The following is a 6752-nucleotide window of genomic DNA, read 5'->3' as shown; positions in this document are numbered from 1 at the left end:
ATTCTTTTCTTGCGACTTGAACGAGTGTTGTATGGATGAGACAGCTTGAAAGTCTTGGTCACCTCCTTCTCCTCCTCTCTTTCTGGAGAAAGGAAAGTGACTATTAGATCCGCGACAATTCTCGTGTCAGTGCGTACGACTAAAGCGATGTATGATATGCAATTAAGTTATTATTTTTCAAGGAAACACCATAATTACGTTATGAAACATCAAACTTTTATTAATTAAGCGAAAACGCCGTTTTACACACTTTGAAAAAGGAAATACAGAGAAACTGAGAGAAAGGACTCTAAAACTTTGATGATGAGCCGACTTCACGTTCTAACATCTTCTTCTGTTTCTTGAGCTGAGCGTTCTCTGACGTGAGCTGATCGATAATCCAGGAAGCAGGAGGGATATGATGAGAAAGTGATGATTGTGTCACTTGTCGATCGAGCACTTCAAGTAACTCATCCTTCCTTCTTAGGATGTTTTGAATTTCAACATTTTCCGTGTTGACAATTCGATACTTGTTCCTCCAAGCATTCCTTTCTTGGCATACTTTGTTTAATGCTGCTTGCAGTTTTTCAACATCGGTGGAGAAAAGGTAAATTGGTTCCCTTAGGGGAATAGGTTCTTGATGTTGATATGGCATCCTGAGCTTGAATGCCCTGACGCGTACCCATTGAAGGTAAGGGTCCAGGGAGATGCAAAGATGTTTTCCTAACAATCTTCTCCCTTTGCTGTGAACAAGACGCCAGGCTTGGACAATTTCCTTCTTCAGCATGTTACCATGATCGTCAATGTTCTTGAAGAACAGACCCTCCAATTGAATGTTGCTTGGAATGTTTTTCATGGGATAGCCGTATTGACGACGGGCTAAAGCTGGATTGTAACTAATTCCTCCCTTAGTTCCAATAAGGGGTATGTTGGGAAAACTTCCGCAACTGAAGATGATCTTGGTTTCATCGTTGTCAGGACTACACCAATCAATGTCTGTATGAGTGAGAGACATGATTTTCTGCGACCAGTAAAGGCCATCCCTCATGTTCCAAAAAGTGCTAGACTTCGGCAGGTGTGAAACGAACCATTCGTATAACAACGGTACGCAGCATGTGATTAATCCTCCTCGCTGCAGGTTTCTTGAATGCACAGAGTGATAGGCATCCGCAAGCAAGGTTGGAACTGGATTTCCAATTAAGAAGATCTTAATTGCGTTGATGTCGACGAAATCATTAATGTTAGGGAACAAAAACAATCCGTAGATAAGCAAAGCCAAGATTTCCTCAAATGCGCTCATATCTTGGATGCTGACGAAGTACCGAGCTTGGTCAAACAGGAATTTGGAGGGTAATCCTTGAATTCCTCCTCTACTCACCATATGAGTTCTGATGTCGACCACGTTCAAAGGAGTAGTTGCAGCAATGATAACGTCATCAGGATTCTTTTCCAAATCGGAGTACGGATCTTGCGCGTACACGGGTATTCCAATCAGACGAGAGTACTCCTCTAACGTAGGCATGAGCTGATAATCTGGAAAGGTGAAACAGTGATACGTTGGATCGTAAAACTGTACCAAGGTGGGAAGGATCCCATCCACCATGTTGGTATTGAGCAAAGGCAGAAGTTTTCCATACTTCTCCTTGAAAGTCTGGGGGTTGACCACCAGTTTTCCGAGCTTTCCCAGTTCCTCGACCTGGGGAATCTTGAAGGTGTATTTCTTAGCTCTCTTTTTCCCATAATCCATGGTATAGATCCTTAAGTCCTTTCTCCGTTTCTCTCTTTCTCTGAAGTTCAAAACGTTCGTTATTTAGTTTCCTTGAAAAACGACTCGAAAAAGACTTTTTTTTTTGTTTTGTTTTTAGTTGTTTATGAATGAATGATGCATGAATGCATGAATGCACACACAAGAGTTTTAAACAAACATGGCGTTGAAGGGTATAGTGGTCATGAAGCCAAAACGCAATCTCCCGCCCCAATGGTAAACTAAGGTTAATGATTTTTGTACCTGTAGAACGGGTTCTAGGGGTCTCAGAGTTTTTGCTCAACCTTAAAGATACGTTGATTGGTATCTATAAGAGAGTTTTCTCTGAGTGTAGTATCTGCGTGACAATTACTTCCGTAATCACCGCTCTACGTCCTAAAAAGGCTTTAAGTGGGGTTAATGTGTTTCTAGGTCCTCCTGGTACAAATCAGTCTCGGAATGCAGTGGCGCAGTTAATCACAACCAGCCAGGCAAATCCCAAGAGTAGACTTGGAAACCAAGATTAGAGGGCCTTCACCGGGAAGACATCCTCCATCCTATCTTATGTTGCACTCAAATCCGGGTATAGGATTTCTCACCACAAGGGGGAATCAAGCCCTTTCCCGATACAGAATAAACAAAATAAACAAATATAAATGCAGCAAACACATGATATGACACAGAGGTTAGGCAGGACCTCTCTTGTTTGAGGGGGAATTTGGCATCCCTAATTCCTCATTGGGGCTGGACCAGCAACAGGTCAACCATTGGTTTGGATGAAAAACCAAGGTTTTGAACACTTATATCCCCAGCAGAGTCGCCATTTTTCTGTGGTGTCGTTTTCTTTTACCTCCCCGTTTCACTTGGGAGGACGGCACGCTAAACCCTTCACGCGAAATTTGGGAGGAGAATGCGCCCGTGGTGGGATGAATTTTATTTCAGTTCTTCCTACGATATCACACGAACTTTCTTATTTGTCCTACGAGTAGGAAAGGGAAAAAAAGATCTCAACTAAACCCTAGGAGTTTGCTAAGTGTGGGGATTTACACCTAGACTAGAAATTCTGGAGTCCGGGAGGTCGGTTATACATAGGGAAGTGTTTAAACACCCTACATATCTGTAGTACTCTACAGGAACCTTCTCTGTGTCATTGTGATTGTGTTTGCTGCTAATGATTGGGAAAGTTTCTCCTTTGTGTTAGGAGAAGGAATTGATTTGATTTGAAAAGACAGACAGATAGACAGACTGACTATTTTTGGTATTTTATTAGCTCGCTGAGATTCCTTGTGAACCTCATGCCTACATATCCCTAGTGGAAGTCAGAGCTTAATGTAGTTCGGGGAACTAACTAGGGAAATTACTTGTTTTTGGTGCCTTGCTTGAAGCTCAAGGTTGAAGCTTGGAATTAAATCTCTGTTTACAGTAAAGAGACATGAAATTATCTCTACAGAGAGGTATTTGTACTATTCTACCACAAACATTTTGAAAGAGTGACAGAATAACTGGATTCATTTCATTCAAGAGGGGGACCTTACTTGTGTGTGTGCAAGTATGCCAGTCAGATGCCTCTTAAATGAAAGAAAGATGCTCGTCCAAATTAGGGAAAGTGTACAAGTCTGGGGATGTGCCAGAGCATGTCTTTCAGAGTCCTAAATGGGAGACTTTGATTGAAATTGAAATTGAAATGTTTGTTTGTTTGAATGTGGTAGAGTAGTAAAAATATCTCTTTATAGAGATAAACTATGTCTATCTACTGTGTAAAAGATTTGACTTTAGCTGGCTTGTATGAGGCCCAAGCTTGAGGCTTTTTGATTGATTAATTAATATTATTGACTCTGGGAGATGACTCCACTGGGGATTAATTACAGGGTATTTTTGTGTTCTGTACAAAGCCCAGAATTGAGGCTGACTCTACTTAGGGAGACTCTATTTGTGTGCCTTGTACAAAGCCCAAGGTTGTGGCTAACTGTTGAGGATAATTGAATGAATGACTCTATTTTGTGTGCCTTGTACAAAGCCCAAGGTTGTGGCTGACTCTAGCTAGGGAAAACATTATTTTCTGCCTTGTACAAAGCCCAAGGTTGTGGCGGACTTTTAAATGAATTAAGTATGGATGACTATATGGGGAAAGATCCTAAGTGTTAGGAATCTTTGACACATGAAAGATATGGTTTATCTGCCTTGTACAAAGCCCAAGGTTGTGGCTACTGAGTGATGAAGGACTCACTGGGGAGACTCTATTATCTGCCTTGTACAATGCCCAAGGTTGAGGCTGACTCTTGACAGGGGAGTTTTATTATTTGGGTGCCTTGTATGAAGCCCAAGGTTGAGGCTAACTGTTTTTGTTGGTTTTGACTCTACTGAGGAGGTTTCATTTATTAAAAGACTGTTTTTCTTTGGAAGCTAACCCTTTCCAGGGATTTTGACTCTACTGGTGAATTTGTCTATTAAAAGACTGATTTTATCATGTTTTTTGGAGGCTGACCCTTTCCAGGGATTTTGACTCTTTTGGGGAAATTATCTCCTAAGAGAATGAAATCTTTATTTTTTTTGACATTTTATTAATTTGACTTTGGAGGCTAACCCTTTCCAGGGGTTTTTATTGAAATGATGGATTGATTTTAATTGACTTTGGAGGCTAACCCTTTCCAGGGATTTTTATTGAAATGATGGCAGAAAGATTATCTAGTGGAGACTCTTTGTTTAAAGCCTAAGATGAAGGCTGACTCCATGCTGAGGATGACCAAAACATAGATCCTAGACTCTGCTAAGAAGGATTGATGAAGATAAGGGTGACAGAGACTGTCCATGTCTCTCATTCCAAAAAAGTGTACTCAATGTGAAATTGAGACAAACTTAGCTTGTTTTAAGTCTGGTTTAAATTGGAAGAAACTCACCAGGGTAGGCTAAAAGGTGACTAAAGACCTGTTCCTATGTTTATAAGAAACCTGATGGGTCCTTGTATACAAGCTCAAGAGGAAGCTGGAAATGCTTTTAAGAAGCCTGTGGGTCCTTGTACAAAGCCCAAGAGGAGGCTAATCGAGGGTCCTTGTTATAGCACAAGAGAAAGCTATGTAGTTTTGAACTTATTTTGGCTTTAAGCAAATGGGTAAGAGGTTTCACCGGGAATAATTCCTCTTTGGGTGGATGTGTCCTATTATTTTTGGATTCTAAGGTTTTTGCCAAGATGTTTCACCGGGAATAATTCATCTTGGGGGTTTGAACTACAGATCTCTAATTAGGAAAGAGCCTTCACCGGGAAGACATTCTCAATCCTAGGCCATATTCCTATAATATATATATATATATAGTTTAACTGTCCTAAGGTTTATACTCAAACGTAGTTCTAAACTAATATATGCACAGTTTATATTTGACAGTAATTTAAACAAAGACTGTAAATTGAAAGCTTGTAAAGCCTAACCTGGATGGAGTTAAGATTACATTTAGGAGGCATGGATATAACAAGCACAAAAGACATATCGGTTGATGCAGACGATACATCATTAGTTATCAGATTCAGAGTATTGCGCTCAAGATCGCCTATTACATTGTTACAAACTAATCCTCTTTTTGATAGGATTAAACCATCTGAAACAATATGGTTTGTGCTAATTAAACTACACTAAAAATGGATTTTTGCTGTACTTTGGTTTTTTTTTCCTTTTTGGTTGAGTGGTTTTGATTTGGGCAGGTATATAGATGGTGATCAGCTTGTTGTGAATTTCAAGAAACAAGACCCGGAGTTGAATTGGCCTGATATTATATGGAATCATGGGAATCACTTGCTGCTGGATCCTCACAGCTTTTGAAAGGAACTTCAATTTATCTTGTTGGCGATTCAACTGAAACAACCAGAAAGTCGCTGAAGAGCTTGCTACTGGTCTCGGGTACGTTTAAGATAGCATCTGATTGTGATTATCAATATTCAAATGCTTGTAACTAGGAGGAGAAATACTCATGCATATGATTGATGTGTAACTTTCACTAATGGCTCACAAATATCTAGTGTTTGATAATGATATTCTTCTCTTCTCAGATACACACCACTTAGTACACAAGAGTTGCTGGAGTCTTATACCAATCAAACCGTGGATTCATGTAAGTGCCAATGTCATTGCTAGTTTGATATGCCTTGCTCTTTCTCCCTGTTCTACGACATCGCTTGATAAATGGAGACAATGAATTTCTGTATTGTATGTATTTTCATCGACATTAGCATATGTAATACTATTATAGAACTGTAGGATGAATAGTGTGAGTGCCCCATTATTGTCTTAGAAGATATTATGTTTGACTTCAATTTTAGATCCTACCTTAACTCTAGACAAAAAATCTAAAGCAATGCGCCATTTCTGCCTTTTTTTTAAGCAAATGCATAATTAGTCTTATGGAAACTGCTGAGTTTTGACACTACAAGTTTGTTGCCATTCTCTGTGTTACTTCTACTGATAAAGATGTGTTACTTGCAACCTTGGCAAACCCGACTATTATTAATAGCTCATTAGTAAAAAAATTAAGTATTTGATGTTGCAGGATTAGGTGTTTTCATGCTTTCTTACATACTGAATCACCTTCACCAAATACTAAATTGAATTCTTAACTTCTTGATTGGCAAATTGTGATAACTAAATCTGTCTTGTAATCTATCTAGAAGAGTAAACACAAAAAGCACATGTGTGAAAGAAATTGGGTCTTTTAATGTGTGAAAGATATATTAATGTTGTTTCGAATTAGGATTGCTCGCGTATATGTTACTTCCGTCCATAATTTATGCATATTAGCAATTTCTGTTTCGAATTAATTTAGTGTGTACCAGTTCGTTTATGTTCTTGCACATGCCTCTGTTTCAGGAAAATCTTGGTCGCATTCGTAAGACTTTCGCGGACTTCACCAGCTTGAATCACTGAGTAGTTAACGTACTACTTCTGCCGGGTGGACTCCATCAATGCTTTCGAGCCTCATGAAGATCACCGATGAAATTTTGTTATTTCTAGATATCTGTTTGTTGTGATGAAATTTTGTTCCT

The 6752-nt window shown here is 39.3% G+C and overlaps 1 pseudogene; it reads left to right on the top strand.

Moving 5' to 3' along the window:
- The first annotated feature begins 5151 nt into the window (after positions 1-5151).
- LOC131642130 (probable inactive shikimate kinase like 2, chloroplastic) lies at positions 5152-6752 on the top strand (annotated as a pseudogene).

This window comes from Vicia villosa, unplaced genomic scaffold, assembly GCF_029867415.1.
Source record: "Vicia villosa cultivar HV-30 ecotype Madison, WI unplaced genomic scaffold, Vvil1.0 ctg.004533F_1_1, whole genome shotgun sequence".
Taxonomy (NCBI): domain Eukaryota; kingdom Viridiplantae; phylum Streptophyta; class Magnoliopsida; order Fabales; family Fabaceae; genus Vicia; species Vicia villosa.
This window is presented reverse-complemented; position numbering and strand designations above follow the sequence as displayed.